Genomic DNA, 20889 nt, shown 5'->3' with positions numbered 1-20889 from the left:
AGAACCAACAGTGACAGTCAAGACACAGCAACTAGAGTCCTCAGCTGAACACCAATTCAGTGAGAATACCAGCCAACTCGGATTCTTCACAGTACAAGAAAGTCTAGAACACATAGATCTCTTAACTGCAATTTCCAAGATGCCATCAATGTCTTTCCTTCTCCAAAATGGAGACAATACTAGATATCATGTACACTTTATTACATTTCAAAAAGAGAAACTCCATGAACTACATATACATGTTTGATCTTGCGCTGCAGTAGAACCTGTATGAAAAAATCATTAAACCACAGTCACCAACACTGGGATAGTTGAGAGAAATCTTTCCTTCTTGCCCCTTTCCCAGCTCTCTTCAAGGAATCTCCAATCTATAAAGCTTGTAATCAGGAAAAAAAAAAAAAACAAAAAAAAAAAACAAAAAAAACCCAAACAAAAAAAACCCACAACAACAAACAACCCCACCAAAAAACCCCCCACACCCCACATGTGGCTAATATAGATCTACTACAACCAGAGTGTCACAGAGCAAAAAATCCCAGGGCCCTCTAAATCCTGCAGAAGCATCCCAGATTTTTTACATACTTGATTCAATGTACTATTTGCTATAAAGAAAAATATGTTGGTGAAACATAACTACTGCTATATATCATAATGAAGACACAGAAACAATCAGTGGGTGGGGAAGGAATTATTTAGCCATGAGAAAGCAATTTTGCACAAGCCTAACAATTTGTTCCTGACATCTCATTCCTCTAGGCAGTCCTGCAAAACAGCTTCAAACGAAATGCCTAGGTGTAAAATTCGTAACTCTGTTGGATGTTAAAATGGCCATTAAAAACAGTTCACAGAACAAAGCTACAAAATAACATCTACAAACTCCTCAGCTAGTTCTGTGTGACTAAAATGGTGTTCTCTAGGAGTGCCCAAGGTCAGTTACAAATTTGCCAATCACCTCTGTAGAATATCCAACATACAATATAACACTAGCACCTAATGGACTAAAAAAAAAAAAAAAAACCAACCCACCACTTTTTCCAGAATAGCCTGATTCTTTCACAGCAACCATCAAAAATAGACAGAAATTAGCTTAGCTGCATTATCCTTGGCTTGGGAGAGTCTTCATCTATAAAATGGATTAAAGCCTTCCCTAAAATACGACTGAACAAATGAAAACTACTACAATTATAAAAGGGTCAAAAAATAGCCACCAAAAAATTAAACAGCTCTTCATTTTACTGTACTCAGCTAAAATTTAAGTGTGATGCAATAAAATGCCAATTCACTGACCTTCCATCTACTACTACTATGTATCTCTTTAAAACCTTGTTAGCACAAGTCTTACCACTAATTTGAGCAATGTTTGTCAAATGCATGCTGGATATGTTTCAACAGAATTTATAGAAGAGAAAGGTGTCACAGCATTCAACTTAACTAATTGGGTCAAAAATATAACTTAAAATAAATACAGCAATATGAAAATATGATGAATACATGTTTTTTAGAGAGTTTAAGAATTACTTCTCTGCTCAACCTTCCTCCCAAAAGCACATCCAGCAATCTCCCACCTACAGGAAAGAACTAGATACAAAAGTAATGTTGCAATAGAACTGCTGTCAAAACTTAAACAGAAACTGTAATGATATTCAATAAATTATCCAAATGTATTAAATTATGGTCGTTACACATCAAATAGTGAAACATCATTGACTTAATTTGGACACAACTATATATATAAGTTCTGTGTGATACATTTCTCTTTTTCCTTTTTTTATAGCAAAATTTTGTCACCAGCAGGAAGAAGTAATGCAGGGGGAGAAAAAATGTAGTCAATACAATAAAGTATATAATTATGTCAGGGTCCAAATGACATTTTCTACCATTTTCTGTAGAAGGAATTAGTGTCTTCAGACAATACCTCAAGTAGGCAATCAACAACAAGATGTTTCTACTCTGTCCAGCTCAGTTTTCCTGTCCATAATGCAAACATAGTAATTGCTATACTTGTCTCTCAGACATACTATGAAGTTCCAACACTTTGTTAAAACCTTTGAAAAGTACCTTGCACAACAATCCAGAGGTGCATCATGCCACAAAAGCAAAAAAGAATAAGTCAATGGGGTAATGGAATGTTGAATCAGGACAGCAGGCAGGCAGCTTGAGCCATTTCTCGAAAGACCACGGTTCCTTTAGGAGCAGGATCTCTTCCAGAAATTCCCAAGGAAAGATCCAGAGTCCCATAATAACAGTTCTCCCATTGAAGCTTGTGAAATATTTTCAAGACTTCTGATAGAGACCTAAAAGAACTGTTATTATACTTTACAATAGTAGGTTGGAAGGCAAAATGCAATATGATGTGCAGCATCTTAAGAGTAGATAACCTCCAGGCCAATTTCTACTAGTATTATTACTATAAATGTTATGTAAAAATCTGATCATTACCCCTAGAAAATGAAATGTACCCCTACTCAGGTAGCCTGTGAAAACTTTCCTGTATTTAAAAACTTGAAGCAAAAGTTCAGATGAATGAAAAAATGCACAAGTGGACATTTCATATAATTCTTTTATTTGAAATATAATATACCTTTCAAACTGAAAACTTTTCTTGACTTGGTTTGCTCTAAAAAGTGAATTTGGGAAAAGTTTGAACAAAAATTTTATGACCATTTTTGGTAAAGACAGATTCCATTTTTTAAAGGGGGAAGGAGAAAGAAACATTCTACAGATTATTTTTTCTCCACACAACAAACCCAAATTGTTGGAATGCCAAACTGTGACATGTAAATAATACTAAATGATCAAGTAACATATAAGCTACAAGATGCTGAGCACAGACTGACACGTCTACCTTGTAAAATAAAAAATTTTTAAAATTCTATTTGAGCCTGGTCAGATTACCACAAGTAAACAATCTGAAGTTGTTTAAAACCTCATTCATCCCTGAGTGGGAAATTACCATTCCTTGGCAAACACATCATTACCAAAAGAGGAATGTCACCAGTTCATAGTAGTGATAAGCAAAATGAGTTGGCTGAAGTGACCCCTGCAAATGAAACCGCAATACAATGACACTTCTGAGCCAAGCCTTTTTAGCATCATCAGAAAGTTCTTCCATTTTCCTGATCATCCCTCTAACTTTCCTCTGCACCTCTCCTATCCTGGATTAATCTTTTTTGAACCTGGGTGACCAGAACCATAAACTGCATTTCAGATGAGATCTCTCAGAGTACATTAAAATATTCCCCATCTGTAACAGAATTATCTCTCCTGATACATTCTAGGATCAGATTTTCCACAGCCACATTTTATTGGTGACTAACAGCAATCTTCTGACTAACACACTATTACTACCATTACCTCAATCTTTATATTACAGAACTTCTAGTTTTCAGTCCTCGGGGGCATAACTCTGCATTTCCTACTATCACATCTTGTCCATTTTTCTCATTACAGAATTCAAGATCATCCAAATCTCCTCAGCATTGCTACTGGCTCCAATCTGTGCATCTCCATGAAATCTTGTGTGTGTGTTTCCAAAGTTTGGCAAGCTATGCAATGAAAATATTAAATATGGCTCATCGCAATATCAGGACTTGAGATGCTTCAACAACTCCCCAACCTGTTATTTCCTCTTCCACACTATCTATACTGTTTCGCTATTAGCCAATATTTCACCAATTCTACCATTCTTGGACTGAAGACTCTTACGTTTTAATCACTTGAACATGATATGGCATCAAAAGCCTTACTAAGATTCAGCTAGATTAGACATAATGTAAAGAGGAGAATAATAATGTGGAGTGGGACTTTTTACAAGGGCATGTAGTGATAGCACAAGGGGTAATGGCTTTAAACTGAAAGAGGGCAGATTTAGATTAGATGTAAGGAAGAAATTCTTCCCTGTGAGGGTGGTGAGACACTGGCACAGGTTGCCCAGAGAAGCTGTGGCTGCCCCCTCGCTGGAAGGGTTCAAGGTCAGGTTGGACGGGGCTTTGGGAAGGTGTCCCTGCCCGTGGCAGGGGTGTTGGGACTACATGATCTTTAAGGTCCCAAACCATGCTATGAATCTGTGATTCTCTTTGTCTACAAGATTAGTGTTCATATCAAAGAAAGATAATTTCTTTTTCAGATTTCATAACCAAAATGGATGAACAGTGGCTCTCTAAAAAATGGCTAAATGAAATGGGGTTTGTCATACAAGGGAAATAATCTTTTATAGCAAATGAAGAGGGGGATACTCAGAATAATGTATGTTTTTACTTTGGATACAAACAGATTTTTTACTATTTGTTTCAAGCTTGCTATCCCATCTGGGAATGGAAGGGGTAAAATTCTATTCTAAATCCTATGCTAGCAATGGAGTTGCACACTTGGAATAAGTATTTTGTGCCATACAAAATATAGAATAGAATTCCTGCTTTTTGAATAGAGTATGTTCAAAAGACTCTTGTAGAAAGTTTCTGTACTTGAAAGTGTATCTTTGAAATACTTCTAGGGTTTAATCTTCTAGGATTTTAACCCTTTCAACTGAAGTTATCCTTAAATATGAAGATATAAATGTCTGTGGAAAGGATTTTGCTAATATGCCATAGAAAACATGCAAGAAACATTAATTTTTAAAAAATGTTTACTGTTTAATGATTCTGAATATTCTTTTTAGTGTATATAGCATATATATTTAGTGTATAATCTTTTTAGTCTATATATATTTAGCACATATAGAGAGATGTATATACATATTAATGTATAAACAAATATTACTGCTAAAAAAATCGGGGTATAAATAATTTAACACAGAAGTAGAGGCTACATGAAAGCAGATTTACTAGTCCTGGAAATGAAACTTGGGTATGAAAATTCATTCCTCAACTTCTGACAGTTGACATTAACATGGAGCCTTATAAATCTGCCCTTTAAGAAAATTCTACAAATAAATAAATAAAGCAAGCAAGTATCATTCCTCATCTGTTTTTCTTTTCCTGGAAAGCATTCTGAAAGTAATCTTTTTTCCAGACATAGATTATTCTGCACATGGGTGAAATTCTGCTCCTTTTTCCAGTCTCCTCAAAAGATTGGGAAAATAAAGATACATTTCAAGAAACAGGACAATGCCAGCAAAAAAAAAAAAAAGGAATCTTAATGTAAAGTTTAGCACAGATTAGCTACACAGGATCCTGCACTATGCAAATTTAATTATATTTATCAGCACATGTGAGTATCACAATACCATCTCAAGGAGAAGGAAAAGAAAAACAACCAGACCCTCAGAAACCCCCCACCTTTCCAACCCATTAAGTTATAAAGGACACGTTAAGGAACTGCTAATATTTTTCTCTGTAGCTGTCAACCTGTCTTAAACAATACCTAGTGGCTTTCCCTGTATAATCCCATCTCATGACACTCATTTCACACAGTTCAACTAAACGGCAAAATGCAGAAGCAATTTGGAGCTTAAAATGATGCTTCAAAGAATTTAATTTCCAAATACTCCTTTGGTAAGGAAGTGTAAAAAAAAAAGTAAAGAGTTAGTAGTTAGCAGATAAAACCCACCACATGCAATTTAATTTATTTGTTAAATATAAATCTACCTTAAGATTGCATTACAAAAGTATATCGGTGGATACATAGGTGTATTAGCCTCTTTGATTTCCATCTCACTTTACAAAAACTGGGGTTTTTTCAGGTCTATCATCTCTGAAAATTAAATCTAGGACAGGAAAGTCAGCCTTTGTTCCTCCTGCATATATTATACCCCCAGTAATACCTCTGCAGTCTGCCTGTAAACTTGTGCAGATGCAATTAAAGTGCCTCTGTAACTGAAACTTTCTAAACCCTTCTATTATTTATGCAAGAAGAAATATAACCCTCTACCCTCATTCATCTCTGTACTGGATTGCAAGACCTAGCAGAGGAGTAAAGAAAATTAAAACTTTATTTGCTGAATGATGTATATAGATGTGATTTTTACCGTTAACAAAGAATGAACCTGAGGAACACAATGTGTCTTTTCATAGTAATAAAGTCCCCATACTTTCCTGTGATTTCTTTATATATATATGTACAAACTTTTGTATTTTATATATATGTACATATAAAAGTTTTTGCCTTTAATAGGCATTCAGCCACTGAAATTGTACCACTAAGTATGCCCTTAACTGACTATTTTTCCATTTTGAACACCTTAATTCCAAGAATCTGTCTAAAGACTTAAACTGGCATCATTATCCTAGAAACATGTAAGAGTAAATGAATCTAAGGAATAATAAAAGGTTCTGACCTCAGTGTAGGCATCTTGTATCAAAAACACTTAATAGTGTATAAAAGATTGACTTCAGGTAATCTCATTCTTTAATATAATTTATTGTTTGGCATAACAATAAGGGTTGTTCTTCTGCACAATTGCTGGTTATAATTAATGACAGTAAATGATGCAAGTTTTATACACATGAATATTTTTCCTGTAAATTAGATAACATTGAGCATCCAAGCAATACAAAGAAGCACTTAATTAGCCTCAAGATCACATGCTATATAAATCATTAAGCCACTGAAAAATAAAAACCTTTGAAACAAAAGACAGGATCCCAATTTTGCAAGCAGTACAGTCCTACAAAAACGATAATCAGATGGCAAACGGACATCAGATACCAAAACTCAATATACAGAACACAGCCTTTAAATAACAGTAGCAGCCTTTCCCTGGGGTCAAGTTTGCAACACTGGGATGCAATCCTTAAAATTTTCTCCTCTTATTTAGAAAAAAAATTATTTTTACATAACTTCAGGATTTCTCTTTCAACCATGTCACTGGGTGACAGAGTAAGACAACTGTAAATCACATAAAAAGTTCTAGTCTTTCTCTTTTAGCTTTTAACAGCAGATGCCTGATTATGCCACTATAACAAATACCTCTGAACTATTTAACATATTAACACAGTTAAAAGGAAAAAAAAAAAACAAAATCCTAAATATGTAATTCATAAAGCAACATATTTTCTTTAATTAATTTTCTCAAAGTTTACAATATCTGTACTAATTCTCTGTAACTAGATATGTTCTGGATCCATTCTCAGAGAATCTGTGTAGAATAAACATTTGAAACATCTTAAAGACTAACTAAAACCATCTTTCTACTACACTGCAAGGCAAATAATTTTTGGATGTTTTGCATTTTTATGCTAAATAGTGCAGCTGCAATTGATAAAAAGCAATCAAGCTAATTTAAGTCAATCATGTCCAGGAGGTTCTCATCACTTGTATAAAAATGCTCTCACACTCACTTTAAGGCTTTACCACAGCAAGTAGCTTCACCCCCTCCCCCAAATTTTGGTACCTTAAAGTTCCCTCTGCATCTTATGCTACAAAGAAAATGAAATATAATTTTTATGGAATAAGAATCTTTATAGTTTTACACTATAAATTAAACTTGTATGTCTCATTTGAATAAATACTTAGGTTGATAGTACCACTTGAGCACAAATTCGATTTATCCTAATACAACAACACTGTACCTTTGGTGTATGACGAGGCATCAGGTCAAAGGCAAAGTAAACTTCTAGCACTCAAAATGCACAACTGTTACCCTCTAATGTATAATCTGGATTACATTACTGAGATCATAACATATGTTTTGAATTTATTATTTTGATTTATCAATATGGCACATCACAGCTGCCATTCTGAGTTCCCTCTCAGCTGCTGTATTTGACATTTTAAATGATGATTGTTTATATTTTAAAAATTTGCATTAACTATTGTCACTACATTTTAGACCTATAAAACTATTATAGCCATGCAAGAACTCCTTCCTAGATGGGGAAAATCCAACATAATGGAACTGAATTCTGTTATGATTCTTACCCATATGGCCAACCCCCACACACATGTGACTGCTGACACTTCTCAGCCAGCTCAAAAATAATTAAATAAATGGAAGCCTTGAACATCAAAGTATGCCATGCCTTTATTGCTGTTCCCTATGCAATGGTTATGGGGTTCACTACAGTAACCACAGATGGAATCAGAGAACCACATAACCATGTCCTGGATCTCTTGCTCCTCCATGAAGAGATGAAACCAAGTGAAAGCAGGTGCTATCAGATTGACTCAAACTGCTGTCATTGCTTCTTTTCATGTTTTCTTTGAGCAGCTGCTCATCAAACCCATTTGCTCACTGTTCCCACAGAATCAAATAAGGAAAATACAAAAACATCAAAAAAGTCCTGCAACTTACCAAGGCAAGGTTTGAAAAACATACCCTGGCCTTCAAATCATAAAACCTGCATCTGTCTCAGTGGAGGAAAATAAGATTTAATCACTGAAATAGTTTTTCTAATAATTTTTGGTCTATGGTTGTTGGATAGGAAAAGTTCTCTTTTTATTGATGAACTACTATGTATTTTTCTAAATACACTGAACTCTTAAAATCAAATAATAATATAAGCTTTTCATCAAATTGTTAGAACTATAAGTGAATAATAATTATTGGACTTTAATAATAATAATTATTGGAATTAATAATACATTGCAATTCTGAACTCATGTTCTAGAAATGCTTCTTTTGCTTATGCATCAGAACACAAAATACTTCACAACAATAGCTAAACCAGCACAAAACAAAGACAACTAACTGGAGGAACAGGCAGCACTTACCTTGGGGTTGTGGAGCCTGTCTCTGGAACTTGTGAGATCATACTTGGAGCTCTGTGTCCAGTTTGGACTTGCCCAGTACAAGCCAGATATTGCAATACTGGCATGAGTCCAACTGAGGCCCCACCTGGATGGTCATGGGACAGGGGCACAAAACGGACCAGAAGAGGCTGAGCCCCAGGTTTGTGCACTCTGAAGAAAAAGCCACAGGGAGACCTTACTGCTGTCTTCAATTACTTAGTGCGAGGGCATGAAAAGATAGAGCCAAACTCTCCTCAAGGGTGCACTGGGAAGGGATGAGACACAGCCGGAACATGGAAATTCCACCTTGACATAGAAAAACTACATTTTTTTACCACAGGCTTGGTCAGATACTGAAACAGGTGCCTAGAGAGGTTATGGAATCTCCATCCCTGAGATATTCAAAACTTGACTGGACACAGCCCTGAGAAACCTGCCCTAATTAAGATCTGCTCTGAGCAGAAGCTTGGGCTAGATGACCTCTACAGCCCGCTCCCAAGATACATGATTCCATGGTTCATCTGAACTTAAGCCTCAATCTGTCAGTGTCACATACCCCCTGCACTAAAAGCACAGAGAACAGATGTGCTCACACTAAGCCTGGCACCACAACACACCACGTTAGGAAGTACCCACTGGAAGAGGAAGCACCTGCAGACCAACCCTCCCTGAGGATTTCCCCAAAATCACAAATATGGGCATGCAGCAACTGGGCTGCATGGGCTGAGTGTGAAATGCACTGCATAAGAGAAAGTTAGAAAGTCCCAAAATTCCAGATATCCTGTGATTTTGTTCTTGAGGTAAGTGGTGAAAATTTATTATATAACTGTTCTTTAACCATCCTTTCCAGAACGAAGTTGAGCAAAGAGACTCCTTCAAGGTTTCCACTTGCCTAAAAACCATTAGAACCACTACAGACATCAAGTATTTAAAGAGTTTGCCAGTAACTGCAGAAGAGAAATACTCCAACAAAAATGCTTAAGAATTATCCAACCGAACATAAGCAAAGAACAATGTCAAATTTCAAATCAAACTATCGGCAACCTATCAAAAAGACAGCTTTTCTTGGGAACAATCCACTCAGAAAAACTGCAAAAGTTTAGATAAAATACAAGGCAGAGTTTACTTATAAGTACATTCAGAATACTACTTTTATTTTCACAGAATTTTGTTATGTTCATTGATAGTGAAAGCAGCAAGAAAAAAAATACTATATTTCCCATTATCCCCAGAAATTCTAGAGAATAAAAAAAAAAACCTGCCAATGACAGCATATGTTGAGAGTGTGCTGAAAACATGCTTAAAGCTTCAGACATTTTGAGAAGTAGGCATGCAATCTGAAAGCTGGTGAAATTCATAAATCATAGTCCCGTACACAGGGGCTAATTGGGCTAATATTTAATAAATTGGGCTAATATTTATCCTTTATCATGGCATCCTACAATCAGAGTTGTAGTTAGCCATTACTATTCATGTGCTTTGGTAGTTAGCTATAAGCACTTTCTTCTTTGTTACTATACTTTTTTTTAACCCAATTTCTAATATTTTCAGGAAAGAACTGATAGAATAATAGAAAGATAGAATAATTATAATCTTTTTTAATAACTACAAACTTACGCCACTGTGGACAGAAATAAAGACCAGTCTCTTGCATTCACATCTGTATTTATAAGGCAAAGTATGTTTTAAAGATGAGTTAGCTTGCAAATGGAATTATTCTAGCTAAAATGAAAGAGAGGCTGAAAACAAGTAGTGCATTGGCATAAATTAGAATATACGCTTACAAAAGATTTTAGGACTAGGTGGTGTATTTAGTAAGAAAATTCCAAGAAATGGTAGTGCTTGATAAACAGAACACAGTCACAATCTTACACAGCAACACAAATACTTAAGACCTCACCAGCAGCAACAGTAAATGCTTATGTGCAACCCTGGTAGTGGCAACTGCCTCCCTGAGAAAGGCTATCAGGTTGGTCAAACGTTATTTCCCCTTTATGAATCCATGCTGGCTACTCCCAGTCACCTTTTTGTCTGTCATATTTGAAAAGAGCTTCCAGGATTATTTCTTCCTTATTATGATCTTTCCAGGCTTACAAGCCTGCAGTTCCTTGGATCCTCCTCCTTGCCTTAAAGTTAAGAGCAACATTTGCTTTCTTCCAGTCCTCAGAAACCTCCCTCAACTACCACGACCTTTCAAAGATAATTGACACAATGCCATCAGTACTTGTAGGTGCATTCCAGCAAGGCCAAGGGACTTGTGTGTGTCCAGTTTGTTTAAATATTCCCTAACCAGATCCTCCTCCACTGAGGGCAAGTTTACCCGGCCCTGGACTTTTGTTTCAGAAACACAGGATTGCCGAAGCCTAGTCTTACTAGTAAAGATCAAGGTGAAGAATGCATTCAGTACCTTGGCCTTCTCCATGTCCTTTAGGATCAGGTCTCCACTCCCATTCATCAGTGAGCACAGATTCTCCCTGGTCTTCTGCTGTTGATGTGCCTGTAGAAACCTTTCTTCTTGCTCTTCACATCTTGTGCTATATTCAAGTCCAGATAGGCTTTGGCTTTCTTAACCCTATATCTGCATGCTCAGATGGGGTCTCCCTATTCCTCCCAGGTCACTTGTGCCTGTTCCCACCCCCCTGTATCATTCCTTTTTATTTAGCTTCATAGTTAAGAGGAGGAGGAATGAGAGCTGATTTCAATTATACAAAAGTGATCATTTATAAAAATGCATTATACCAAAACATTCTCATATATTTTAACAATTCCTGAAAGCATTCTTTGTCCAGGAAACCATACATCATTTCTTACCCTCTCACTAGGTATGTGACAGACTGCTTCAAAATTTATGACAAAAGATGACATAAAGTATACCAGCCCACTGCCAGACTCCTAGTACACAGAATCAGGCTGGAAGAGAAAGAGATAACAGAGGCAACCGGCACTTCAATGCAGATAGGCCTGAACTTTTGCTTGGCTCATAAACCAACACAGCTGCAGGGCTGGGCAACAACCATGAGTCACCAATGTATATGAGTCTAGGTCAAGCCTGGCAAAGATTTCCTGCCTGATTTAAACTTAGTTCATTTGGTCCAATGGCACTTTTCCTAGAAATGGAGGTCAGGTTGACCACACATGTGTCTGTCTTTATTTGTGGCCTGACACTTGGCAGGATAAACTTCATTATGTTTATGGTTATGCTTAGGAAAACTACTCTCGATTGTTTCCAGTCTGTTGCAATCATAAATCTACAAGCTGAATTAAATATGTACTATTGTATTTGCCACAACTTTATGAAATCATGCATAAAATCCTAAAATGGGATAAAATAAAGGCAACTTCTCTTCGCCTCCCCCAATTTCTGGCAATATTTCAAAATCAACAAGGAAGCAAACCAAACCTTATATTGGAAGGTCAGCCAGGACCTTATTTACAGGAAAAACTGTAAAACTGGCCTAAAAAATAAATAAATTGTTCAGTAAGACAAAAGCAATTTTCTCTTGTATCAACTATGTAGAAAGATGAAACAGCTCCACAATTAAACATCTTAATAACTATCTGTGTCTATTAATAAAGAAAATGGAATTTCTTCTAGGCAAAGGAGTAAAATGAAATTTACACTTGCCTCAAAAATGAAATAAATTAATAGTAAGGGAAAAGACTACTTTATTGCAACTCAGACAACGTGGATCTGACTAGGTATTGAAGAGAATTGAGGTTTTAATCTTTTATTTTTCTACTTTCTAGTCTCAGGAACCTTACTGCTCCTGATATAAAGCAGAGAAATTTAGCTATAAATATTCAAAGACAGAAAAGAATGTGGAACTATACCAAGACACAAAATACATATTCCATTTGAAATTCAACATAGTGCAGAATCCATTAGAAACCGTGCACCATGTTACATTTAAGAGTTCTGAAACATGTAAAAGATGTTGCTCTAATGGTGTTCAAAACAATGAGTAAATGATACAGTGTAAAAGTAATTAAAATTATGGAAAGTATTTTCAGTATATTCTTGGAACTTCAACAGTTTAAACAGTTTAAAGGGGAAAATAAGCATGCAGCGAGCATGATCCAGAATTGTTTTTATTTACACACTCTTCAGTCTTTCCCACCCTATACCAATCTTGTGCATGATCTCATAGTGTAGGGCAGCTGGAAGAAAGTAGTTTTTAAAGATAAGAAACAGCTGTTATGCTTGTTTGACCTGAGGAAAAATTTGAAAAAGACAAAAGCAAAAGGACATGAGAAAGAAAATAGTCTTCACAAATGCAGTGTTTGCAGAATTGTTTCAGCCTATTTCTAGCCAACTCTGGTAATAGTATCTGATGTGCACTTTGCTTGCATCAAGCTTCCATTGAAAGACAGAAGTAGAAGGGAACCTAGCAAAGGCAATGTTAAAATAGGCAGCCAAAAAATTCCTGCAGAAACAGAAACCAAAGCATCCTTATCCATTTTATTCTATCTTCTGATCTACTTCTCAATCCAACTTTACACTAGTACCAACATTTTCAAAACTCTCTAAATTCTTGACTTCTAACTCCTTGATTTTATCCAGTTAGAGCTTAGTTCTACGATACTTAAATACATTTCTAACACTAATCATAGCAAAACTCTACTGGCTCAGACAATATTTAAGCAGCTCTCTACACCAGCGCTGATGTTTCTAATCCAGAGCTATTAAATAGCAGCATCTTCTGCAATCCCTGTCCGCAGTTCCATGCTCCTTTGTCACTCATTTCCTGACGATTCTGTAGAACACCTGATTTTCTTCATGAAGCTTTAGATTATTTTAATACTTGACAAAAATCTCCTCTTCTTTCCTTCTCTTGTAACTGTTATTCCTTCAAATGCATCAGAAATATTTGTTTGCATTTTTAAAACTATTTTTTTCCACTTTTCTAAAACTATTTTTTCTAGCATGGTACTGCTTACACAGTTTCTTCTGTAAAACTAAAAATACCATCGCACTGAAAATATTCAGTCATTGTTAAGCAAGAATCTTTCAAAAAGAGAGAGACAGTTCTGTGGCAAAGAGTATACAGTGGAAATTCATCAGGATGCACAGAGTCTTTAAACAATTACAGCTGGTGGAATGGACACAGGTAGGACAAGTATGATCATGTAAGAGCAAGAAACCTACAATATATGGTGTCTGTAACAACATCAGCAAAGTTTGGCATTCTCATCACTTTTTACATCCTACACTTCCTTCTCAAATATATGGAAAGTAACATTGAGAATCATAGGATAAATTAATTCTCTGTATGAGAAAGTGCACATTCAACAGAGAAGGAAACAATTCAAAGCCTTTCTTCCTTATATTTCACAGAACCAATGATAACCAAAGGCAATTAATTATATAGATTCAAATTTCTTAATGCCACATAATGCTATTTCTTTAACAAATTTTATTGCAAGGAAATAAAGTAACTAATGTTAGCGAGGGAAGGTATATGATCCTGTACAGGAAAAACAAATGCAAAGGATTTGTTTAAAGAGCTAAGATTTAAGTTCTAATGCTATACATTAAAATAATCACAAGAAAAGAATCAAAGAATTAAACAAATGGAGAACTGCACCACAGTCAACTAACTGAACAGTTTACATCGTTAACCACTTATATGACCAAAGATCTAAAAAGAGCATTTTTCAAAGGAGACAATTTCAGAACTTTGTTACAAGCACTTTTTACCTAGTCAAGTCCAGCAAATGTTAATTAGCATCCTGCCTTTGAGAACATTTTGTATTTTAATAAAATTAAATTCACAGCCTTCTCATTAACTACATATCTTTAAAAATTTTTTGCTCTAAGGACATTAATATCCTCATTTAACTAGGTGCTATCATGCACAGTAGTTGTTTAGCCCAGCTTCTTTTTAAGTGTCAGACCACTATTTTCATGGGTCACTGTGCACAACTGCAATTCCTCCCTGCAACAACTGGAAACTAAGATGATTGTTCCCACATGTCTGTGCCACCCGACGGTCCACAAGGATTTTCATTCGCTAAAGCCTTAAGGCTACACAACTTAACCGCCATGACTTACCATGGTAGAGCTGTGAAGTACCGAATCTATTTCAGAAAGACAGCTTTTGCCACACATGTATTATCCTTCACTTGTCTAAATGAAACAGTACATTTATGTCTGGGTTTCTATTTCATCCAATTTATAAAATGAAAAAGCAGCTTCCACTTTAATAGAAAACAAAAATGGAAGCCACAAAACTGGAATTCCATTAAGTTTACCACACCAGCTCATGGAAAATATACCAAATGATGACAGAATCAAATTATTCAGGAGAAAATGCAGCTGCTGCTTCTTTTGAAGGAGGTAATTTGTAAATACTTTTTACCTATAACAATGACAAATCTTTCAAATTCTCTCAGAGACTGCATTACTTGATGATTTTAAGTATGGAAAGTATTATAGAAATGTAAAGTATTATGTAATTATATTATGTTATCACTTGGGATATGACGTGTATAACTTCTGTTTGCTTTAGCTGATCTTACTTGGATGTTTCCCTAAATAGTAGCAGGTCACCTGTGAAACCATTGATCTTTCACAAGCTTGGATTCTTACTTTCATTTTCTGCTGTGATACCAAGACATAGACATTTCTTTCCTTCTAAAAGTTAAACAAGGGGCAGGGGGGAATGAAAAAAAAACAATAACAACAAAAAACAAACCAAACAAACCACACCACTGCATAGCTATAAGGAAAATATTCAGAATCTTACCAAGGAATGAATCAAAAAGCCATCTGAGGTCTACTCTGTCAGTATGAGCATCTCCAAAGATTTCAGCACAACCACAGCTGCAGAAGCTTTTTTATTTCAAATGGGTCATATCTCCTATTTTATTAAACTCTGCTTCTGCTGCAAGCATGATTTTTTTCCTCTGCAGAAACAGGACAGGCTGAGAATGCATCTTTGCACTACTACAGGCCTGAGTGTTGAGATTAAGAGCAATTGTGAGCTAAGAACTGTTATCTCTGTTAGGAAGAGCAGAACTCCTCACTGAACAATGATGCTCCCAAACTGACTCACTACTTAAAAAAGACACCATTTGCAATCTCTGGCCTTAGCACCAACACAAATGCTGAACTGTCCCACATTATAAACCTGCATTGCATTCTTAACATCCATATTACAAAAAAACAGTTTAAAAAAACCCCCAACAATACACAACCCTTACACTGGTACTGTGTAAGAAGTAAAAAGCCTACCTTGTCCCTACCTTTGTAGAGCGAACTTTCGCCTAGCTGTATGTACCCTAGACAAGGGTCAGCCTCATTAACAAGATTTCTATCTTCTTTCATTTTTACCCAAAGATAGCAGACACAAGAGACCAGCCACAATTGCCCTTTCCCTCTTTCACTTTTATAGACACGAGACCCACTTGCCTTTGGTCTTAAGACCATTTGTGGCTTATTCACCAAACCACAGCCCCCGTCTCTCTTCAGCCAGACAACTTAATTCATGTCTTCCTTTCTGTGGCTCTAGCCCTTTCTCCCCAGCTGTTCCTTAAGCATAAAAACCAAAAATATGCAAAACTACTTCAGTAACTTCTCCTCACATTTCATCATTATAGCAATATGTGCAAAACATCATTAACAGTTTCAGACTGAGGGGTTATGTCTACTAGTTATCCTAATTACAATGTCTACAGAATCACATAATCATCTAGGTTGGAAAAGACCTTGAAGATCATCCAGTCCAACCATTAACCTAACACTGATCATTCTCAGCTACACCAGATCCCTCAGCGCTATGTCAACCCAACTCTTAAACACCTCCAGGGATGGGGACTCCATCACTGCCCTGCCCTGGGCAGCCCATTCCAATGCCCAACAACTCCTTCTGTAAAGAAATGCTTCCTAATACCAGTCTAAACCTTCCCTGGCGCAACTTGAGGCCACTACCTCTTGTCCTATCGCTTGTTACTTGGTTAAAGAGACTCATCCCCAGATCTCTGCAACCTCCTTTCAGGTAGTTGTACCCTCAGCCTCCTCTCTCCAGACTAAACAACCCCAGTTCCCTCAACCGTTTCTCGTACGACATGTGCTCCAGACCCTGCACCAGCTTCGTTGCCCTTCTCTGGACACGCTCGAGTAATTCAATGAGGGGCCCAAAATTGAACACAGGAATCGAGGTGCGGCCTCACAGGTGGTAAGATCTCACCAGTGGTAAGATCACTTCCCTGTCCCTGCTGGCCACGCTATTTCTGGTACAAGCCAGGATACCATTGGCCTTCTTGGCCACCTGGGCACACTGCTGGCTCATGTTCAGCCGGCTGTCAATCAACCCCCCCAGGTCCCTCTCTGACTGGCAGCTCTCCAGCCACTCCTCCCCAAGCCTGTAGTGCTGCTGGGGGTTGTTGTGGCTGAAGTGCAGCACCCGGCATTTGGCCTTATTGAAACTCCTCCAGTTGGCCTTAGCCCATCGCTCCAGCCTGTCCAGATCTCTCTGCAGAGCCTCCCTACCCTTGAGCAGATCAACCCTCCCAATTGTGTTCCCCTTGGTTTTGCATGTACCTGGTGAAATTTCAATACTGATTTGAGGTGGGTTTTTCTTTGCATTTCTTTGTGTACAGTGCCAATACACTAGGATCTAACTGGGCACTTTTAGACTTAATCACAATATAAGCAACAGTTAAAGTATACAAAGAATCATTTCTGAAGCACTCCTATCAAAGTTCCTCTCCAAAAATCTCCAGTTAGAGCAAAGGTTTTAAATTAGTAGGTAACAGGACTAATATTTTTCTAATCATTTCCATCAACTAGAATCAAGCTTAATGGAACCTTGATTTATCTTATCACACTAAATTTTGCTTCGTTATAGAAACCCATTAAACTGTCTAAGTGAATATTGTTTTAAATGTCAATAAGGTAATTTTCTGTAAATCTAAGAACAATGCGGGGGGCAACAACAACACAGTTATTTAATCAAATCACTTTAATTAAATAAAAGAGATGAAACTGAGAAGTGTTTTGACAGTAAGATAAATCTAGCAGTTATTAAACTATTTGTCCCAAACAACGTGCATAAAGTCTTTACACTTCAAGTATACAACCCTTTGTACTTTCATCTTTCCCATTTTCTTTTTATTTGTGGTTTCCTGTCTCTGGGCACTACTTTCTATAGGCCCTGCAAATGGAACTCTCCCCTCCCTCAGTCACCTTTCCCTCAGGCAATTCCCTTCCAATCTTCTTATGAAATAAAATAATGGTGTCCCCAAAAGAAAGACAGAACATTTACAGCTACTATCAAGAATGGACTCAGTCAGCATGGGGGAGGGGAAGGTGTAAATATATCAATCAATATTTAATCTTTCTGTGGATAAATGAATGCTAGTATATAACTCACAAAGCCAAAAATACACATCTTTGGTACAGGATTACCTATCATGTATTTGAGAGCACTTCCTCTGTAGTATCGTAGAGTCACTGAGGTTGGAATGGGTCTCAGGAGGTCACTAGTCCAACCTCCCACTTAAAGCAGAGAACACTGAAATCACACCATGCTGTATGATGTGCCTCTGAACAGTCAAGTCTTGAAATCCTCCAACAGATAAATAGACCAAAAAAACCCTTTGCTTCACAGTTTACTTCTGTTTAAATATAGCAAATTGCTATTAAGCGTTCTTTCAGGTTACCTCTTTGAATTTACTGCCTTGCTGCTATGCTCCTCTCTCCTGTTCTAAACTGTCATGACGCACACAAAACATGAAAACTGTATAAAAAGTGAAATGTCTGGCAAATTCCACCTAAGATAAAGCTGCATTTGAAATATGCAACACACTGTCAAGAAAGCTGTGAACAGCTGCAGAGTGACAGAGAGAGTAAATGGTACGCAAGCCTCCAGAATAGAGCTTTTTACAGTGGGTGATCTTTCCCTTGCATGCACAGCAGATCTACCAGAACAATACACTGGCAGCACAGCAAAAAGACCACACTGAAATATCTGGCCCAGCCTGATTTGAAACAAGAAAAATCACAAAACAATAGAAAAATACAATTTCAAAGTAAAACTCTAACTTAGAAAAATAAAAATGTGAGAGTAAAATAACCGGTTATACCATTATTATTGTAAAATTAAAAGCAGATTTACATTTCAAGCAATATCAAATATCAGTATTGTAATAGAAAAATAAAGCGTTTGTAGTTTTGTTCCAAGTTTTTTGTGCTGTCTGCTTTTATTTGCTCTTTACGCAAACTATGAACTGCCAAGAAGTCAATCATTTCACAGTCCTTCTCTATAAACAGATTTGTTTGAAAGAAAAAACAGATTGCAATAAATACCTACTATAATCACCTTTCCTCTTCATTTTTATTAGGTTTTCTATATTAATACATGTATGCTGAACACATCAGTATTCAGTTACAGTACAGACTTCACCTATTTTTCTAATCTATTTTTTTCCATTTGACAGGACTATGCTCACAATTTACAAAATTTCTTTGTAGACAATTACTTATTTCACAGTTCATTAACCTTCAAACACCACACTTGCCAGTTTGCAGGTGTGTTATCTAAAGCAATGATACACTAAGTAACAAAGTGCTAAGTATGTTTGTGTCAGAATTGCTTAAAAAAATGAATGTTTTTCTCCACTGAGCTACTCAGCTGAAATGAATTTATTTGCATCAATTTATGTAAGGTTTTCTTCCTGATGGTAAGAGCAGTAGTTAAGCACTAGTCACTGCAACTATAGTCTCAAACTGTACCATCTACAACTTTTTAGAGTATACAAACGGTAGCACCTCATCTTTTTAAATCATCAAAAAGGATCATTAATGCTGTTTAATTTCTTCCCCTCTGTAGTAACAGTACAAGGCTTCATTTAAAAATTAACATCTATAGCTTTTTCACAACAACAAGGAAAACCTCAGCAACTCTAATATTCTTCCTTTTAACAATTCTGTATGAAGCGCAGTGACATTTTCAGTGTTCTATAGCTGGAGTAGCCTGACCTTGGCTCATTTTCATCTGACCTCAGGGTTTTCACATCACTAACAAAGAGATAATCAAAACAAAGTCTATATACATTTGAGTAGGAAAAGTTTGCATAGTTTGGCACTATTATCATATATACCCTTAAAAATGGAACAAAATGAAATGCATGTAGCAGAGGTGGTGAACCTTCTAAGGACTGATTCCAAACATTTTTCCTACTGGCAATAAACCATTTTCAGACCTCCCAACTCTGGCCACCATGATAGTTATTGCTTTACAGGATCATATCTCTTTGTTTCAGTTGTCAATAAAAACTTCAAATGATAGCTTTTCTAATCAAATAAACCTATTAAAAAACCACCAAAACACTGACATCACCGAGACAACAGAAACACCATGCAAAAAGCACATCGTGTTTAAATCTAGACTTATTTACTATTGGCTTCAAATTTTCTTACATCATATGGCAAAGTGTCATTGTACCTGAAATCTTAACCAATTATCATCATTTGAAGGAAATTAGGTATAGTCATCAAAAAAATCCAGATGTCCTCTTACTTCTGATGATCTGTTATAACACATGTAAAACGACTATCAGAACAGATATGCTAGTCATGCCTCTCAATAGTAGTCAATATTCTGCAGAGATTAAGAATTATTGTAATTCCACTTACACTTCATTTCTGACTGTTGAAACCAACTATGTAAGAATGAGTTCAAACTTAAACTATACTTTTAAACTAGTAATATTTTCTGTGCCAATTTTGCTAAGACATCATGAAAAGTCCAGACTTGAAACAATACAAAAAAATTATCTATTCTACTGAATAACAAACACTGATAGAATTCACCAACAATGAAAGTGAAACTAACAAGCTTCCAGGGATACCTGAACTACAAGAAACAATAATTAATACCAACAGATTACTTCTAAGCCTCATGCCCTATTAGACTTGGCTTGTGAGGACCATGGAGGGAGGTGGAGGAGTATCAAGTAGAATCAGGAGACTCAAGTAGAACCAGTATTGTACCCCAGGGGTCAATACTGCATCCAGTCCTGTTCAACATCTTCATTACCGATCTGAATGATTGGGCAGTGTGTAGCCTCAGCAAGTTTGCTAATGGTACAAAACTGGGAAGAGCAGCTGATACACCAGAGGGTCATGCTGCTGTTCAGAGGGACCTCAGCAGGCTGGAGAAATGGGCTGATGGGAACCTCATGCAGTTCAGGAAAAGGAAACGTAAAGTCCTGCACCTG

General features: G+C 36.5%; 1 protein-coding gene across 7 annotated transcripts in view; it reads right to left on the bottom strand.

The window, feature by feature from the left end:
• The window catches only part of ERC2 (ELKS/RAB6-interacting/CAST family member 2), a 531221-nt gene that overhangs the window by 358814 nt on the left and 151518 nt on the right, over nt 1-20889 (bottom strand). The gene's annotated exons all lie outside the window — the stretch shown is intronic.

This window comes from Strix aluco, chromosome 11 (genome assembly GCF_031877795.1).
Source record: "Strix aluco isolate bStrAlu1 chromosome 11, bStrAlu1.hap1, whole genome shotgun sequence".
NCBI classification, from domain to species: domain Eukaryota; kingdom Metazoa; phylum Chordata; class Aves; order Strigiformes; family Strigidae; genus Strix; species Strix aluco.
The sequence above is the reverse complement of the archived record's forward strand: the minus strand, read 5'-3'. Positions and strand labels throughout refer to the sequence as shown.